The sequence below is a fragment of the Bombina bombina genome, chromosome 3 (genome assembly GCF_027579735.1).
Source record: "Bombina bombina isolate aBomBom1 chromosome 3, aBomBom1.pri, whole genome shotgun sequence".
NCBI lineage: Eukaryota > Metazoa > Chordata > Amphibia > Anura > Bombinatoridae > Bombina > Bombina bombina.
Genome location: NC_069501.1, coordinates 229,728,571 through 229,750,881, shown reverse-complemented (window position 1 = coordinate 229,750,881; position 22,311 = coordinate 229,728,571). Strand labels below are relative to the sequence as shown.

General features: G+C 39.2%; 1 long non-coding RNA gene across 1 annotated transcript in view; it reads right to left on the bottom strand.

Moving 5' to 3' along the window:
* The window catches only part of LOC128653095 (uncharacterized), a 52,409-nt gene extending 30,578 nt beyond the window's left edge, over nucleotides 1-21,831 (bottom strand). Inside the window, exon 1 of the long non-coding RNA XR_008401334.1 lies at nucleotides 21,509-21,831. This is a non-coding gene — a long non-coding RNA (uncharacterized LOC128653095). The remainder of the gene's footprint in view (nucleotides 1-21,508) is intronic.
* Between the last annotated feature and the right edge of the window lie 480 nt (nucleotides 21,832-22,311).

Here is a 22,311-nt window from a genome sequence, read left to right as displayed (position 1 = left end):
ATTCCATATTTGTTTGGACTTGTCACAATAGATGTATTATTTCTGTATTGCCGTTGAAACCTTTTGGGAATGTGCAGTCTAAATTAAAAATCCATTTAGACTCTTCTCTCAAGAGTGACTTTTCAAAGTCCCCTCCCCTCCAATTCTTCTTAATTTTACTTATACCCATATACTTCAGGGTTTGGTTGGAACTGTTGTGGGCTTCTTTAAAATGTTTATATAAGGGAAAATCATCCTTTTTCCATTTAATTTGTAGCAGGTGTTCTCTTATCCTGTCTTTTAATTTCCTGGATGTTTGGCCTATATATTGGAGTCCACACCCACACTCTATTAGGTATATGATGCCACTATCTTGGCATTTGATCATGTCCTTCATATGGAAAGTTTCTCCTGTTGTTTTGGATTAAAAGGTCCGTGTCTTTTTGCCATGTTTGCATGCTTTACATGAATGGCATGGGAAAAAACCTTTTAATTGTTGTCCCAAAACATCTTTTGTTATTCTCTTGGGAGTCTTTGGGATGCTGGGTGCCAGGATATTTTTCAGATTCCTAGTTTTCTTGTAGATAAACCTGGGTTTTTAATTTAGATCTTTTCCAATGATGTTATCTTCTTTTAGATAATGCCAGTTCTTCCTTATGATTTTCTCGATTAGGAATCGATTTTCACTGTACTCAGTTATGAACGGTACTTCCAATCCTATGTCTTCTTCGCGTGTTTTCTGTTGTTTATATTGTAACATGGGTTGTCTATCCATAGTCTCTGTTTCTTCTATGGTCTTTTCTATAGATGTCTCTTCGTATCCTCTTTCCAAGAATCTCTTCTTTAGGATTTTCGACTGTTCTCTCCATTTTTCGTCATCTGAGCAATTCTTTCTTATCCTCATCATTTGACCTTTAGGGATGTTATTCTTCCATCTTTGGAGGTGGCAACTTGTTTGGTGAATGTAGTTGCAACAGTCTACTTCCTTGAAATAGGTTGAGGTGGATATCTTTCCTTTCTTTACACGGATATCTAAATCCAAAAAGTGGATGTTCTTTTTACTTAGTTCATATGTGAACTTCAGATTCGCGGTGTTTTTATTCATCACATGTATAGTGTGTTCCAAATCTTCCATATTTCCCTTCCACACACACCTTCATCCATCATAATTAGTTTAAGGACAGATATTAACTTTGATATAATCCAAGCTCTTAACAAAGACAACAAACAAACTGATGGCCAAGTGGTAGATATAGACGCCACTTTTAAGACCTTAGAAAAATTACTAATTTCAGAAACCAAATACACTGCAGAAATCTCATATCTAAGAAAATGTTTAGAGTTAGACATTATCCCTAGGGGACTAATTGTACAGAAAAATTGTTCATTTAATATAGAACATCAAGTCTTTTCTGAGAAGTGGATCAATGCCACTAAAGAAATTTCACACACTTTGATGCAAATTATTATAGACTATAGAACATATCTATTAAAAGATATAGATAAAAACATAAAAGAAGAGGAAGGAAAGATGGAGCATATCAGTGATCTTAATATATTTAAGACCAAACAGGAGCAATTATGCTCAAAAATTAAGAAAATCAAAGATGAAATCATTAAAAAAAAAACAAGAAAATACTCAGAGATTTAAACATAGCTACACAGAATAATGTTGAATCTGAGACAGATACAAATACCAATAATCAAGAACCAGAATTAGTTGTAAGTACTAATACTAGAACAGAGTGGACAATGGTGGCCTCAAAGAGGAATAATAATAACAATAACAATAGAAATAAGAATTTACATAGACAATGGGTCAACAATGATAACTACCATTATAATCATAACGAAAATACAAATAATTATGAAAGATATTACCCAAGATCAAGGGAGAGATATGGTAGAGACTATCCCAATCCCATAGATCATATGAGGGATGAGAACAGGGGACACCAACCAAGGTGGAACCAGACACAAAATCTATATCACAAATCCCCATCAAATAGACCTTCAACAAACTTTTCTTATAATCAATATCAAAGTCCTGAGTACCGTTTTAGAAATAGGGAACATGGGGCTAGATCTCCCTGGTATTCGAGAAGAGAAGAATACTTCAGTGATAGATCCCCAAGGCCATATATGAGAGAGGAAGGATTGAGAAACAGGTCACCACCAAGATGGGAGAACAGGTTCCAAACTAGATTTCCATCATATGAGGGAAGAAGGAACCATACATAAGATTATCATTATAGACAAAACTATAAGAATCCAAACCCCAGAGTACATTTTAGAGAACACAATGAAAGATCAGCCCAACAAAACATACAATACACAGAGGCTAGAAACCACTGGGGGGATACACAAATATCAACTAGAAACAGGTTTGAACCCCTGAGACAGGAGGAGAATACACAAAAAACCACTATAACAACCCCAAAGCAAACAACCATTAATATGCCTATGAGCATGGAAGGTCAAAATGATAATCATCATTTTTTAGGGGAAGGAAATCTGGCCCCAATAGACAGAAACAAACAATCCAAAAGGAAAAATCGCACACAGGACATAGAAGAAAGTCCAGTGATAAAAAGAAAAATCACAGGGGTAGAAGAGCAGGATTAAAAATACAAATACAACAGAAAAAGAGAAAGGACAAAAACAAAGAAGTATTAGAAACTGAATCCACCATAACACCGTCCACCAGCAAGTCAGATCCTAAACTGTCCACCAGTAAATCAGATCACAAACAAAAAGGAATATATAATCTGAGTAGAGCCAATCTTGATTCGAAAGATATTGAGATTTTAGCTTTAGGCTTATCTTATGCTCCATCTAGAGGCCTTGACAAATTTCAAACTTACACTTATGTTAAACAGTTAATAAGGAAACTGACACTCAAAAGGTTCTTTTGTAAAACAGCACTGGAGAGATCTAATCATCCACCAGTGAATATCGAAACAGTAACAAATAATAAGGAGGAATCAGCATATACGACTTTAAAACCGAAATCAACCTTTTTTCCTATTACTCATAAAGGGCCTCACATCGAGACATTTGAGAATATAGTCTGTAACGAAATAAAGAAATTAAATAATACATCACTTAAAAAATGTCATCATAATTTGAACAAAGTACAATTAGACACCATTGTAAATTTAGAGAAAAATAAAAATATTACAATCAAACCAGCTGATAAGGGGGGAGGGATCATAATCTTGGACAAGGAGGATTATGAAAAAGAGGCAAACAGAATCTTAGGTGACTCTGATACATATAAGGTTCTGAAGAAAGATCCCACAGACTCTTTAAAAAAGATCTGGATGGTATGTTAATGTCTGCCAAAATGAAGGGAATAGTAAATAAACATGAGTATAGGTATATCAAGATGGACTATCCCAGAATACCTGTATTCTACTATCTGCCCAAGATACATAAAAGTCAAACAAACCCTCCGGGGAGGCCCATAATATCGGGCATTGGATCAATAACATGTAATTTATCAGAGTACATTGATAAGAGATTACAAAAATATGTGAAAGCCCTTCCCTCTTATTTAAGGGATTCCACGAGGTCCTTAATATATTTAATGATATGGAATGGGGGGAGAACTATATTTTGGCCACATGTGATGTGACTGCCCTATACACCAGTATTCCACACAATCTGGGTATAGAGGCAGTCAGATATTTTTTAGAAAAAGATGATGGAGTAAGTCCCGACCAGAGAGAGTTCATTTTAGATAGTATTGATTTTATCTTGACGCATAATTATTTTTATAATGGAGGAAAAATTTTTAATCAGATTTGCGGTACAGCAATGGGGACCAGGTTTGCGCCTAGCTATGCAAACCTCTATATGGGCAAATGGGAGAACCTGTTTTGGGAATCATGCCCAGCAGGCGCAGACCTGGTCCTCTTCAAAAGGTACATAGACGACATCTTAATAGTGTGGAAGGGAAATATGGAAGATTTGGAACACACTATACATGTAATGAATAAAAACACAGCGAATCTGAAGTTCACATATGAACTAAGTAAAAAGAACATCCACTTTTTGGATTTAGATATCCATGTAAAGAAAGGAAAGATATCCACCTCAACCTATTTCAAGGAAGTAGACTGTTGCAACTACATTCACCAAACAAGTTGCCACCTCCAAAGATGGAAGAATAACATCCCTAAAGGTCAAATGATGAGGATAAGAAAGAATTGCTCAGATGACGAAAAATGGAGAGAACAGTCGAAAATCCTAAAGAAGAGATTCTTGGAAAGAGGATACGAAGAGACATCTATAGAAAAGACCATAGAAGAAACAGAGACTATGGATAGACAACCCATGTTACAATATAAACAACAGAAAACACGCGAAGAAGACATAGGATTGGAAGTACCGTTCATAACTGAGTACAGTGAAAATCGATTCCTAATCGAGAAAATCATAAGGAAGAAATGGCATTATCTAAAAGAAGATAACATCATTGGAAAAGATCTAAATTAAAAACCCAGGTTTATCTACAAGAAAACTAGGAATCTGAAAAATATCCTGGCACCCAGCATCCCAAAGACTCCCAAGAGAATAACAAAAGATGTTTTGGGACAACAATTAAAAGGTTTTTTCCCATGCCATTCATGTAAAGCGTGCAAACATGGCAAAAAGACATGGACCTTTTCATCCAAAACAACAGGAGAAACTTTCCATATGAAGGACATGATCAAATGCCAAGATAGTGGCATCATATACCTAATAGAGTGTGGGTGTGGACTCCAATATATAGGCCAAACATCCAGGAAATTAAAAGACAGGATAAGAGAACACCTGCTACAAATTAAATGGAAAAAGGATGATTTTCCTTATATAAACATTTTAAAGAAGCCCACAACAGTTCCAACCAAACCCTGAAGTATATGGGTATAAGTAAAATTAAGAAGAATTGGAGGGGAGGGGACTTTGAAAAGTCACTCTTGAGAGAAGAGTCTAAATGGATTTTTAATTTAGACTGCACATTCCCAAAAGGTTTCAACGGCAATACAGAAATAATACATCTATTGTGACAAGTCCAAACAAATATGGAATCCCCCAACTTTACTTCTTAACCTTTTTTACTTTTTTAACCTCCTAATTATTTTATTGATATACAAACTTGGAATCTATACTTATCTATATTTTATATGCATTTTCTTGTTTAAATATATTTTTAATTAAATATATTTTAATTCAACTAGTTTTTAAAAAACAAGAAAGAACCTCTGGGACTAAAAAAATCTCCATTTTTTAAAATGTTAAAAAAAATTTTTAAAATTATAAAATTTTAAAATTATATCTTTTAAATTATATATTTTGTACACTATATAATTTTTAAATTACATATTTTTAAATCATATAATAGAAGACAAAGGCAATACTGATGAGTTCTTTTTAACAGTATTATGACCTTTATCATATAATATTTTTAACCATTTAAATATTTTTAACCACTTAAACATACCATGTGGCCATAAATAGGTATATGAATTAGATATAAGAAAATTATTATACCATTGAGTTTCTGGAACCAGATAAGATATTCTTCATTGCATTAATTTGCTTTACATTCTAAAAACCGGTATGGATGTAATTATGTAATACTATAACATCCAATCACTGTATTCAACAATTTTCAATTTTTAATTTTTATTTTCTACTGCCTTCATCATGTATATTTTTAATATATTTTAATATGTATGGTTTTAAAGATATAAAAATTTTTTGAATATATTTCCGACCTATCGCAATTCATTATATTTTAATTATTTTAACTATCGTAATTGCATTTCGCCATTGGTTATATATATCTTCAATATACTATGCATAAGTACCCAGTTGGCAAACAAATGTAAAGGTATTAGAACTACCAAAAGGGGATCTGAGACAAAAGGGAATATCCCATAACAAATATGGAGTCGAGAGCGATAATCCGGAAGTGACGTCATACGCTTAGCGTCACTTCCGGTTTCGTTTTCAATCTCGCCCACGTGTAACATCCGGTACGGCAACGTAGTGTGGGCCATTTGGAGGTAGTTTAGATACACACACCTCCAATATAACGAAATAACTCAGAGGGCTAAAATACATAGAAGCAGCACTTCCGGGTAAAATAATCCCGGAAGAGGAGCGATTTTGGCACCATTATTTTGGCGGTTTTAGGCCCAAACAGCCTATTTAAGACAAGACCATACAGAGCCATATCAGTCTTGAGAAAGATCCAGCAGGATCGAAACACGTAGATTGTGAACTGATATTGAAGGCTCAGGTCCCCAATCGGTGAGTTCTATACCTATTAAGCCACATTTGGATGGGCATATTGCACTATGTTTGTCTATTTTCTTCTATTTAGGACATAGAAGAATCTGTGAATATCGACATTTGGAATAAAGGAATATTAGGATTCAAACATCAATTAAAAAGAACATTGACATCAACACATATCGGATAAAAACTGTCACACAAAGAACATCAGATTGATTTAAGACTTTTTTCACATTATATTTTTTCACGATTTTGTCACTATTTGTAAGGACATCCACACTAAAGCCCTAAAGGTGTACACCGGCTTTTATTTTTTATACTTTTTATATTTTTTATATTTTTTGTGTTTTTGAAATTCACATTTTTAACTTTTACTTTTTCAAGTTTAACCACGTTATCACTTATATTGGGAATTCATATATGTTGTTGTTTTTTATCTTATATGTTTTTTATTTCATGGCTAAAAAGTCTCCTAAGGTTTAAACCACATACCGTGAATCACAGAATTTAAATTAATTGTGAAATTATTTGTGTAGCGATCTTATATTCAAATTGTCAGATAGAGATATATGCTCAGATAGGGTTAACACTCTATACTACATATATACTGTATGTTCAGATAGGGTTAACACTCTATATATTATGGTAAAATTATATATGTCATTTGGATACCGATTTTATATTTTATGATATTGTTTTTAACACTGTGTAATAAATACGTATTTTAAAACCATCTATAAACATTTGGTTTGGTTTAAATACCTTTGACCCTACTCAGCTAAGATTCCTATTAGGTATCCCAAGCGCTCCTATAGCCCTCTATATTTCTGGTCAAGAGATCTTGCACTCAGGAGCTGGAGTAGTAGTATTTTGGCGCTGGAGAAACCTACACTATATATCTTACCCTTCTAGCAACCAGAAGCAACAAATAATGAGACTTAAATAAAGTGGAGACAAAATTGACGCCCACAATATTTGGCGCCTAAATGCTATTAGCGCCAAAAATGACGCCACATCCGGAACGCCAACATTTTTGGCGCGAAAAACGTCAAAAATGACGCAACTTCCGGCGACACGTATGACGCCGGAAATAGAAAAAAAAAATTCGCGCCAAGAAAGTCCGCGCCAAGAATGACGCAATAAAATGAAGCATTTTCAGCCCCCGCGAGCCTAACAGCCCACAGGGAAAAAGTCAAATTTTAAGGTAAGATAAAAATGATATATTCAAATGCATTATCCCAAATATGAAACTGACTGTCTGAAATAAGGAAATGTTGAACATCCTGAGTCAAGGCAAATAAATGTTTGAATACATATATTTAGAACTTTATAAAAAAGTGCCCAACCATAGCTTTAGAGTGTCACAGAAAATAAGACTTACTTACCCCAGGACACTCATCTACATGTTGTAGAAAGCCAAACCAGTACTGAAACGAGAATCAGCAGAGGTAATGGTATATATAAGAGTATATCGTCGATCTGAAAAGGGAGGTAAGAGATGAATCTCTACGACCGATAACAGAGAACCCATGAAATAGACCCCGTAGAAGGAGATCATTGCATTCAAATAGGCAATACTCTCCTCACATCCCTCTGACATTCACTGCACGCTGAGAGGAAAACCGGGCTCCAACCTGCTGCGGAGCGCATATCAACGTAGAATCTAGCACAAACTTACTTCACCACCTCCATAGGAGGCAAAGTTTGTAAAACTGATTTGTGGGTGTGGTGAGGGGGTGTATTTATAGGCATTTTGAGGTTTGGGAAACTTTGCCCCTCCTGGTAGGAATGTATATCCCATACGTCACTAGCTCATGGACTCTTGCTAATTACATGAAAGAAAACATAATTTATGCTTACCTGATAAATTCCTTTCTCCTGTAGTGTAGTCAGTCCACGGGTCATCATTACTTATGGGACATTAACTCCTCCCCAACAGGAAGTGCAAGAGGATCACCCAAGCAGAGCTGCTATATAGCTCCTCCCCTCTACGTCACACCCAGTCATTCGACCGAGAACCAAACGAGAAAGGAGAAACTATAGGGTGCAGTGGTGACTGGAGTATAATTGAAAAATTTTGATCTGCCATAAAAGACAGGGCGGGCCGTGGACTGACTACACTACAGGAGAAAGGAATTCATCAGGTAAGCATAAATTATGTTTTCTCCTGTTAAGTGTAGTCAGTCCACGGGTCATCATTACTTATGGGATACCAATACCAAAGCTAAAGTACACGGATGACGGGAGGGACATGCAGGATCTTTATACGGAAGGAACCACTGCCTGAAGAACCTTTCTCCCAAAAACAGCCTCCAAAGAAGCAAAAGTGTCAAATTTGTAAAATTTGGAAAAAGTATGAAGAGAAGACCAAGTTGCAGCCTTGCAAATCTGTTCAACAGAGGCCTCATTCTTAAAGGCCCAAGTGGAAGCCACAGCTCTAGTAGAATGAGCTGTAATTCTTTCAGGAGGCTGCCGTCCAGCAGTCTCATAGGCTAAACGTATTATGCTACGAAGCCAGAAGGAGAGAGAGGTAGCAGAAGCTTTTTGACCTCTCCTCTGTCCAGAATAAACGACAAACAGGGAAGAAGTTTGGCGAAAATCTTTAGTTGCCTCTAAATAAAATTTCAGGGCACGGACTACATCTAGATTGTGTAGAAGCCTTTCCTTCTTTGAAGAAGGGTTAGGACACAAAGATGGAACAACAATCTCTTGATTGATATTCCTATTAGTGACTACCTTAGGTAAGAACCCAGGTTTAGTACGCAGAACTACCTTGTCTGAATGAAAAATCAGATAAGGAGAATCACAATGTAAGGCCGATAACTCAGAGACTGTTCGAGCCGAGGAAATAGCCATTAAAAACAGAACTTTCCAAGATAACAATTTGATATCAATGGAATGAAGGGGTTCAAACGGAACACCCTGTAAAACGTTAAGAACTAAGTTTAAGCTCCATGGTGGAGCAACAGTTTTAAACACAGGCTTAATCCTGGCCAAAGCCTGACAAAAAGCCTGAACGTCTGGAACTTCTGACAGACGTTTGTGTAAAAGAATGGACAGAGCCGAGATCTGTCCCTTTAAGGAACTAGCAGATAAACCCTTTTCTAAACCTTCTTGTAGAAAAGACAATATCCTAGGAATCCTAACCTTACTCCATGAGTAACTCTTGGATTCGCACCAAGATAAGTATTTACGCCATATTTTATGGTAAATCTTTCTGGTAACAGGTTTCCTAGCCTGTATTAAGGTATCAATTACTGACTCCGAAAATCCACGCTTTGATAAAATCAAGCGTTCAATTTCCAAGCAGTCAGCTTCAGAGAAATTAGATTTTGATGTTTGAAAGGACCCTGAATCAGAAGGTCCTGTCTGAGAGGCAGAGACCAAGGTGGACAGGATGACATGTCCACTAGATCTGCATACCAGGTCCTGCGTGGCCACGCAGGCGCTATTAAAATCACTGATGCTCTCTCCTGTTTGATCCTGGCAATCAATCGAGGAAGCATCGGGAATGGTGGAAACACATAAGCCATCCCGAAGGTCCAAGGTGCTGTCAAAGCATCTACCAGGACCGCTCCCGGGTCCCTGGACCTGGACCCGTAACAAGGAAGCTTGGCATTCTGGCGAGACGCCATGAGATCTATCTCTGGTTTGCCTCAACGTCGAAGTATTTGGGTAAAGACCTCCGGATGAAGTTCCCACTCCCCCGGATGAAAAGTCTGACGACTTAGGAAATCCGCCTCCCAGTTCTCCACTCCCGGAATGTGGATCGCTGACAGGTGGCAAGAGTGAGACTCTGCCCAGCGAATTATCTTTGATACTTCCATCATCGCTAGGGAGCTTCTTGTCCCTCCTTGATGGTTGATGTAAGCTACAGTCGTGATGTTGTCCGACTGAAACCTGATGAACCTCCGAGTTGTTAACTGAGGCCAAGCCAGAAGGGCATTGAGAACTGCTCTCAATTCCAGAATGTTTATTGGAAGGAGACTCTCCTCCTGAGTCCATGATCCCTGAGCCTTCAGGGAATTCCAGACAGCGCCCCAACCTAGTAGGCTGGCGTCTGTTGTTACAATTGTCCAGTCTGGCCTGCTGAAGGGCATCCCCCTGGACAGATGTGGCCAAGAAAGCCACCATAGAAGAGAATTTCTGGTCTCTTGATCCAGATTCAGAGTAGGGGACAAATCTGAGTAATCCCCATTCCACTGACTTAGCATGCACAATTGCAGCGGTCTGAGATGCAGGCGTGCAAAGGGTACTATGTCCATTGCCGCTACCATTAAGCCGATTACCTCCATGCATTGAGCCACTGACGGGTGTTGAATGGAATGAAGGACACGGCAAGCATTTTGAAGCTTTGTTAACCTGTCTTCTGTCAGGTAAATTTTCATTTCTACAGAATCTATAAGAGTCCCCAAGAAGGGAACTCTTGTGAGTGGAAAGAGAGAACTCTTCTCTTCGTTCACCTTCCACCCATGCAACCTTAGAAATGCCAGTACTAACTCTGTATGAGACTTGGCAGTTTGAAAGCTTGACGCTTGTATCAGAATGTCGTCTAGGTACGGAGCCACCGATATTCCTCGCGGTCTTAGTACCGCCAGGAGAGAGCCCAGAACCTTTGTGAAGATTCTTGGAGCCTTAGCCAATCCGAATGGAAGAGCTACAAACTGGTAATGCCTGTCTAGGAAGGCAAACCTTAGATACCGGTGATGATCTTTGTGAATCGGTATGTGAAGGTAGGCATCCTTTAAATCCACTGTGGTCATGTACTGACCCTTTTGGATCATGGGTAAGATTGTCCGAATAGTTTCCATTTTGAACGATGGAACTCTTAGGAATTTGTTTAGAATCTTTAAATCCAAGATTGGTCTGAAGGTTCCTTCTTTTTTGGGAACCACAAACAGATTTGAGTAAAACCCTTGTCCTTGTTCCGACCTTGGAACCGGACGGATCACTCCCATTAGTAACAGATCTTGTACACAGCGTAGAAACGCCTCTTTCTTTATCTGGTTTGTCGACAACCTTGAAAGATGAAATCTCCCTTTTGGGGGAGAGGTTTTGAAGTCCCGAAGATATCCCTGAGATATAATCTCTAATGCCCAGGGATCCTGGACATCTCTTGCCCAAGCCTGGGCGAAGAGAGAAAGTCTGCCCCCCACTAGATCCGTTCCCGGATCGGGGGCCCTCAATTCATGCTGTCTTAGGGGCAGCAGCAGGTTTTCTGGCCTGCTTGCCCTTGTTCCAGGTCTGGTTAGGTTTCCAGCCTTGTCTGTAGCGAGCAACAGCTCCTTCCTGTTTTGGAGCAGAGGAAGTTGATGCTGCTCCTGCCTTGAAGTTACGAAAGGTACGAAAATTAGGCTGTCTAGCCCTAGGTTTGGCTCTGTCTTGAGGCAGGGCATGGCCTTTACCTCCTGTAATATCAGCGATAATTTCTTTCAACCCGGGCCCGAACAAGGTCTGCCCTTTGAAAGGTATGTTAAGTAATTTAGATTTAGAAGTAACGTCAGCTGACCAGGATTTTAGCCACAGTGCTCTACGTGCCTGAATTGCGAATCCGGAATTCTTAGCCGTAAGTTTAGTTAAATGTACTACGGCATCTGAAATAAATGAATTAGCTAGCTTAAAGATTTTAAGCTTGTTTGAAATCTCATCTATAGTTGCTGAGTCAAGAGTCTCTTCCAGAGACTCGGACCAAAATGCGGCCGCAGCCGTGACAGACGCAATACATGCAAGGGGTTGCAATATAAACCCTTGTTGAATAAACATTTTCTTAAGGTAACCCTCTAGCTTTTTATCCATTGGATCTGAAAAAGCACAGCTATCCTCCACCGGGATAGTGGTACGCTTAGCCAGAGTAGAAACCGCTCCTTCCACCTTAGGGACCGTCTGCCATAAGTCCCGTGTGATGGCGTCTATTGGAAACATTTTTCTAAACACAGGAGGGGGGGAAAAGGGTACACCGGGCCTATCCCACTCCTTAGTAATTATCTCTGTAAGCCTCTTAAGTATAGGAAATACGTCAGTACTCACCGGTACCGCATAGTATCTATCCAGCCTACATAATTTCTCTGGGATTGCAACGGTGTTACAATCATTCAGAGCCGCTAATACCTCCCCTAGCAGTACACGGAGGTTTTCTAGTTTAAACTTAAAATTTGAAATATCTGAATCCACTCTATTTGGATCAGATCCGTCACCTGCATAATGAAGCTCTCCGTCCTCATGTTCTGCAAATTGTGACGCAGTATCTGACATGGTCCTATTATTATCAGCGCACTCTGTTCTCACCCCAGAGTGATCTCGCTTACCTCTAAGTTCTGGTAATTTAGACAAAACTTCAGTCATAACATTAGCCATGTCCTGTAGGGTGATTTGTAATGGCCGCCCTGATGTGCTCGGCGTTACAATATCACGCACCTCCCGAGCGGGAGATGCAGGTACTGACACGTGAGGTAAGTTAGTCTGCATAACTTCCCCCTCGTTGTTTGGTGAATGATGTTCAATTTGTACAGATTGACTTTTATTTAAAGTAGCATCAATACAATTAGTACATAAATTTCTATTGGGCTCCACCTTGGCTTTTGCACATATAGCACAGAGATATTCCTCTGAGTCAGACATGTTTAACAAACTAGCAATTAGACTAGCAAGCTTGGAATACCTTTCAACTAAATTTACAAGTAATATGTAAAACGTACTGTGCCTTTAAGAAGCACAGAAAAAAATTATGACAGTTGAATAACAATGAACCGGAGAAATTATAAATCAGATTTTCCCTGGTAAAAGCATAAATTTAGCAAAGGATTGCCCCCATCAGCAATGGATAACTAACCCTTAATAGCAGAGAAAAATGTATATAAAATATAACGTTTTTTATTACAGTCAAAGCACAATCTCACAGGTCTGCTGTGAGTGATTACCTCCCTCAAAATAAGTTTTGAAGACCCTTGAGCTCTGTAGAGACGATCCGGATCATGCAGGGAGAGAAGCAGGCTTGTGACTGAGTTTCTGATGCGTAGCAAAAGCGCCAAAATAGGCCCCTCCCCCTCACACACAACAGTGAGGGAAGATCAGTGAACTGCTTTAAATTTAAAATAAACGACAGCCAAGTGGAAAAACAGTGCCCAAAACAATTTTTTCACCAAGTACCTCAGATAATTAAACGATTTAACATACCAGCAAACGTTTAAAATCTAACAATATGAAAAGTTATTAAAAAGCCTGTTGCTAGTCGTTCCCACAGCAAGCTAGGCTAAAAGTTATATGCATACAGTATTGTCCCAGTGAAGTGCCATTCCCCAGAATACTGAAGTGAAAAACATATATATACATAACAGCCTGATACCAGTTGCTACTACTGCATTTAAGGCTGAACTTACATTATATCGGTATTGGCAGTATTTTCTTAGTCAATTCCATTCCACAGAAAATAATATACTGCAACATACCTCTTTGCAGGTGAACCTGCCCGCTGTCCCCTGATCTGAAGTTTACCTCACTCCTCAGAATGGCCGAGAACAGCAAAATGAATCTTAGTTACTTCGACTAAAATCATGCAAAAACTCAGGTAGATTCTTCTTCAAATTCTGCCTGAGAAGGAACAACACACTCCGGTGCTGTTTAAAATAACAAACTTTTGCTTGAAGATATAAAAACTAAGTATAATCACCACAGTCCTCTCACACATCCTATCTATTAGTTGGGTGCAAGAGAATGACTGGGTGTGACGTAGAGGGGAGGAGCTATATAGCAGCTCTGCTTGGGTGATCCTCTTGCACTTCCTGTTGGGGAGGAGTTAATATCCCATAAGTAATGATGACCCGTGGACTGACTACACTTAACAGGAGAAATGATATCCTAGAATCCCTGCACCATTAATTCAGCATAAAAAACTGGAAAGGTTTCATATGAAAATGAGCAAAGGGAATCGAATCCAATGCTGCAGCCATGAGACCTAAAACTTCCATGCATATAGCTACTGAAGGAAATAATAGAGACTGAAGGTTCCGACAAACTGAACCCAATATAATTGTCTCCTGTCTGCTAGATACAAAGACATTGACACAATCTATCTGGAAACCTAAAAAGGTTGACCCTTGTCTGAGCAACCAATGATCTTTTGATAAAAAGATCCTCCAACCATGTCTTAGAAGAAACAACAAAAGTTGAATCGTATGAGATTCTGGAGAACGAAAAGACTGAGCCAGTACCACGAGATCGTCCAAATAAGGAAACACTGAGAACCTTGAAAAGATTCTCAGAGCTGTCACTAGATCAGAAGGAAAAGCAACAAATTGGTAATGCTTGTCAAAAAAAAGAGAATCTCAGAAAATGAAAATAATCTGAATGAAAACAGAAGAAGAAGATATGAATCTATTGTATCTATTGTAAACAAATAATTCCCTTACTGACCAAAAAGGCAGAATAGACCATATAAACACCATTCTGAAAGAAGGAACTCTTATATGACAAATCAAAAAGATTTTCTATCTTTGGGACAATGAATAGTCTTGAACAAAACCCCAAACCCTGTTCCTGAAATGGAACTGGTATGAATACCCCAGATAACTCTAGGTCTGAGCAGCGCCTTGAGACCCCAACGGGTAACCAGCCGTGCCTCACAAGTACCCAACACATACAGGTCTGAAACATACTTCAAAAAAGTGTGAGCCTTTACTGGAATAGCTGGAATATGCTAGAGAGAAAAAAACTTCTCACAAGCGGTTTTACTCTGAATCCTATTCAGTACCCCAATCTAAGAAGTTTGGACCGAATTGAACCAAATAAATTTAAAAAAGTCTTAACCTGCCCATTACCAGCTAAGCTGGAATAAAAAACCGCACCTACATGCAAATTTTGGGGGCTGACTTTGATCTTTTAAATAGCTTAAATTCATTCCATGTTGAAGAAAGCTTCCAATTATAAACATGTTACTTGGGGAAGAATTAGGATTCCGTTCCTTATTAAGAACAAACTAATATAAGCTTAAGATTTACCCTTAGAACTCAATCTTGAAGCAACAAAAAACTCCCTTCCCCAGAGTAACAGTTTGAAAAAAAATTTGAATCCAATTGTGAACCAAATAATTGATTACCTTGCAAAAAAAGAAATATGGATTTTAGAAATCAAATTAGCATTCTAAGATTAAGTCACAAAGTTCTAGCTAAAAATAGCTAAAGACATAGATTTAACCTCAATTGTGAATGTATCAAAAAGATGACGACACAAATGAAATTATTAGCATGTTGATCAACTTAACAATGCTAAAACAAATCATAATCCGATACTTGTTGCACTAAAGTATCCAACCAGAAAGTTGAAGCATTTGCAACATCAGCCAAATAAATTGCAGACCTAAGAAAAGGACCTGAAATAAAATATTTTTCCTTAAATAAGATACAAGTTTCCATCTGAAGGAAAAAAATAAATACTATTTTCTATAGGAATAGTAGTATGTTTAGCAAGAGTAGAGATAGCCCCATTAACTTTGGGGATCTTTCCTCAAAACTTTTAAACTAACTGCCGGCAAAGGATACAATTTAAAAACCTTAAAGAAGGAATAAAAGAAGTCCCAGGCCTATTCCATTCCCTAGTATCATGAACCAGTGGCGGCTGGTGACTTTTGAAGATGGGGGAGCACTAGCCCCGCCCCTCAGATGGCTCCGCCCATTTTAATGTGTGTGTGTGTGTGTATATATACATACATACACTCTGCCAGTTACCTTAAAATGACATTAAACCCAAAAGTTTTCTTTCATAATTCAGACACAATTTTAAACAACATTCCAATTTACTTCTATTATCTAATTTGCTTCATTCTTTAGATATCCTTTGTCAAAGGAATAGCAATGCACATGGACGAGCCAATCACAGGAGGCATCTATGTGCAGCCACCAATCAGAAACTACTGAGCCTATCTAGATATGCTTTTCAGGAAAGAATATCAAGAGAATGAAGCAAATTAGATAATAGAAGTAAATTAGAAAGTTGTTTAAAATGGTATTCTCTATCTGAATCATGAAAGAGAAAAATTGGGTTTAATGTCCCTTTAAAGGCAAATGCAAGCAAAAAAACAAACATTCCAATAAGAGGCTATATTCACTAAGAGAGATAGGTGGGGTAGCAGCAGTGTAAAGGGGCAGCTCAAAACTAGGCTATGGGGGTTGCTCAGAAAAAGGTAGATTGGCTGGAAGTTCATAGGCTGTTTCTGTTTCAAAGTAATAAATTAATTTTCCCACAATAAAATTTTTCTTGGATCTCTACTTTAATTAAAACATATGGGGGGGGGGAAGCATACATATAATAAGCTACAAGAATAAACCTATACATGCATGACACAGCTTATTTAAACAATATGCACACATACACACAGAATATATATATATATATATATATATATACATACACACATTACACAATTATATATGTGTGTGTGTTTATATATATATATATATATATATATACATATATATATATATATATATATATATATATATATATATATATATACACACACACATACGCCATTTTATGATACTTAGTAGTTTTTCTTCATTTTAAAAGCAATTGTGTAGATTTGGAACCCCCTAGCAGCTGCTAAACCCCATAATTGAAGCTGTATACCTTCATATTAAGATCTGTTGTTGGGCTGGCTATACACATGTGGCATGGCTGGGATCTCCTGATGACATCACTGCTACTGCTGACTGCTCGTGTGAAAGCTATGTCAAGCATTTTAAAAGCTTGTGTTTGTGCCTTGTTCCCAGCAGCAGCAGTTGGGAGCAAGGCCGGACTGGGACCAAAAAACGGCCCTGGCATTTTAGGGCAAAAAGGCCCCTCCGCTTACCATTTCTTATTCACATACATGTAGGCACACAACATATACAGCATTTACATACATGCAGCCACACACACTAAATAGCATTCACTTACATGCACACAACACACACCACTTACATGCACACAACACATAATTCACATACATATAGACACAACACACACACAACACAGCATTTTCATACATGCAGATGCACAACACACACTACCCAGCATTCACATACATATACACGCAGACACACTACACAGCATTCACATACATATACACGCAGACACACAACACACTACACAGCATTCACATACATATACACGCAGACACACAACACACACTGCACAGCATTCACATACATATACACGCAGACACACAACACACACTGCACAGCATTCACATACACGCAGACACACAACACACACTGCACAGCATTCACATACATATACACGCAGACACACAACACACACTGCACAGCATTCACATACATATACACGCAGACACACTACACAGCATTCACATACATATACACGCAGACACACTACACAGCATTCACATACATATACACGCAGACACACTACACAGCATTCACATACATATACACGCAGACACACTACACACACTACACAGCATTCACATACATATACACGCAGACACACTACACAGCATTCACATACATATACACGCAGACACACAACACACACTGCACAGCATTCACATACATATACACGCAGACACACAACACACACTGCACAGCATTCACATACATATACACGCAGACACACAACACACACTGCACAGCATTCACATACATATACACGCAGACACACAACACACACTACACAGCATTCACATACATATACACGCAGACACACTACACAGCATTCACATACATATACACGCAGACACACTACACACACTACACAGCATTCACATACATATACACGCAGACACACTACACAGCATTCACATACATATACACGCAGACACACAACACACACTGCACAGCATTCACATACATATACATGCAGACACACAACACACACTACACAGCATTCACATACATATACACGCAGACACACTACACAGCATTCACATACATATACACGCAGACACACAACACACACTGACAGCATTCACATACATATACACGTAGACACACTACACAGCATTCACATACATATACACGCAGACACACTACACAGCATTCACATACATATACACGCAGACACACAACACACACTGCACAGCATTCACATACATATACACGCAGACACACAACACACACTACACAGCATTCACATACATATACACGCAGACACACTACACAGCATTCACATACATATACACGCAGACACACAACACACACTGACAGCATTCACATACATATACACGCAGACACACTACACAGCATTCACATACATATACACGCAGACACACAACACACACTACACAGCATTCACATACATATACACGCAGACACACAACACAGCATTCACATACATATACACGCAGACACACTACACAGCATTCACATACATATACACGCAGACACACTACACAGCATTCACATACATATACACGCAGACACACAACACACACTGACAGCATTCACATACATATACACGCAGACACACAACACACACTACACAGCATTCACATACATATACACGCAGACACACAACACACACTACACAGCATTCACATACATATACACGCAGACACACAACACACACTGACAGCATTCACATACATATACACACAGACACACTACACAGCATTCACATACATATACACGCAGACACACAACACACACTGACAGCATTCACATACATATACACGCAGACACACAACACACACTACACAGCATTCACATACATATACACGCAGACACACAACACACACTACACAGCATTCACATACATATACACGCAGACACACAACACACACTACACAGCATTCACATACATATACACGCAGACACACAACACACACTACACAGCATTCACATACATATACACGCAGACACACAACACACACTACACAGCATTCACATACATATACACGCAGACACACAACACACACTGCACAGCATTCACATACATATACACGCAGACACACTACACAGCATTCACATACATATACACGCAGACACACAACACACACTGCACAGCATTCACATACACGCAGACACACAACACACACTGCACAGCATTCACATACATATACACGCAGACACACAACACACACTGCACAGCATTCACATACATATACACGCAGACACACTACACAGCATTCACATACATATACACGCAGACACACTACACAGCATTCACATACATATACACGCAGACACACAACACACACTACACAGCATTCACATACATATACACGCAGACACACTACACAGCATTCACATACATATACACGCAGACACACTACACAGCATTCACATACATATACACGCGGACACACAACACACACTGCACAGCATTCACATACATATACACGCAGACACACAACACACACTGCACAGCATTCACATACATATACACGCAGACACACAACACACACTGCACAGCATTCACATACATATACACGCAGACACACAACACACACTACACAGCATTCACATACATATACACGCAGACACACTACACAGCATTCACATACATATACACGCAGACACACTACACACACTACACAGCATTCACATACATATACACGCAGACACACTACACAGCATTCACATACATATACACGCAGACACACAACACACACTGCACAGCATTCACATACATATACACGCAGACACACAACACACACTGCACAGCATTCACATACATATACACGCAGACACACAACACACACTACACAGCATTCACATACATATACACGCAGACACACTACACAGCATTCACATACATATACACGCAGACACACAACACACACTGACAGCATTCACATACATATACACGTAGACACACTACACAGCATTCACATACATATACACGCAGACACACTACACAGCATTCACATACATATACACGCAGACACACAACACACACTGACAGCATTCACATACATATACACGCAGACACACTACACAGCATTCACATACATATACACGCAGACACACTACACAGCATTCACATACATATACACGCAGACACACAACACACACTACACAGCATTCACATACATATACACGCAGACACACAACACACACTGACAGCATTCACATACATATACACACAGACACACTACACAGCATTCACATACATATACACGCAGACACACAACACACACTGACAGCATTCACATACATATACACGCAGACACACAACACACACTACACAGCATTCACATACATATACACGCAGACACACAACACACACTACACAGCATTCACATACATATACACGCAGACACACAACACACACTACACAGCATTCACATACATATACACGCAGACACACAACACACACTGCACAGCATTCACATACATATACACGCAGACACACTACACAGCATTCACATACATATACACGCAGACACACAACACACACTGACAGCATTCACATACATATACACGCAGACACACAACACACACTACACAGCATTCACATACATATACACGCAGACACACAACACACACTACACAGCATTCACATACATATACACGCAGACACACAACACACACTGCACAGCATTCACATACATATACACGCAGACACACAACACACACTACACAGCATTCACATACATATACACGCAGACACACAACACACACTGCACAGCATTCACATACATATACACGCAGACACACAACACACACTGCACAGCATTCACATACATATACACGCAGACACACAACACACACTACACAGCATTCACATACATATACACGCAGACACACAACACACACTGCACAGCATTCACATACATATACACGCAGACACACAACACACACTACACAGCATTCACATACATATACACGCAGACACACAACACACACTGCACAGCATTCACTACAGATGTCAGCCCTCTATGCTCTGACCCAGGTACAGTACTGTATCTTATTGTGACTGACAGCTCTGTGCACTAATGAAGCCAACAAAGAGGAGTAAAAGCTTCTTTGCAGATTTTTGCATCCCTGGAAGTTCAATCATTGACAAAGCCCTGGGAAAAGGTTAGCTACAGCAATGAGTGGAACTGGCTACACATGCAGCTTGATCAGCATATTCCCCCTTTAAACAGATTGCACTCTGCTTGCCTGTCTACAGCTGCCTGCCCTTCGACAATGCCACAAGAAATGTCAGTGCCACTGCCCATAACAGGAGGAAATAGAAAGAATCTCTGTTCTGCATAAACTACAGCAACAGGGAAAGGACTGTAAAGATTAAATGTACTACCCACCTTGTAGTAACTTCCTGACTTGTTGCTGCAGATGGTCCAGGAGTGAAACGGGAACTGGCTACACCCACAGCTTCAGCCTCCTGCTTACAGATCAGCATTCCCTCCTGTTAACAGAGCCTGCGCTCTGCTTGTCTGCCTGAAGCTGTCTGTCCTTTCCCCTTACCACAGTACATGTAACTGCAGATAAGAGGAAATAGAATCTACACTGCATAACTCCAGCAGCAATAGGAAAGGGGCTATAGGGTACACTGAAGTATCTCTCACTGACATGCTGCAGGCACTCCCACCCCCGGCAGACAAAATATGCTAATGAGCTGTGCCTGTGTCTGCAATGAGCTCCGTAACTGCACTGACTGAAGCTGTATCTCTGTCAGAATCTCTCACTCGCTGTGCATTTTTAAAAAAATCAGATCTCTTCTGCTAGTGCTGTGCTGTGTATTGCAGGCTGTTTATTTGCAAGATAATCTTGCAAATAAACAGCCTGCAATACACAGCACAGAACTAGCAGAAGAGATCTGATTTGAAAACGCACAGTGAGAGAGAGATTCTGACAGAGATACAGCTTCAGTCAGTGCTGTCTGTTACAGAGCTCAGTCTCCACTCTCCTGCAGAGTGTCCCCTCAGTGACTGTCTACCTAAGCAGCACGGTTCAGGCAGTAACCCTATTTCACGCCCGAAATGACTAAAGTACCAGGCAATCTTACTTACTCCCTAACTCAGTCAGATTCTGCATGCCGCTGCCCCCCCATAAAAAAGCACAATTAAAACAATAAAAGTTTTCACTTAGCTGCTCTGATTCAGGG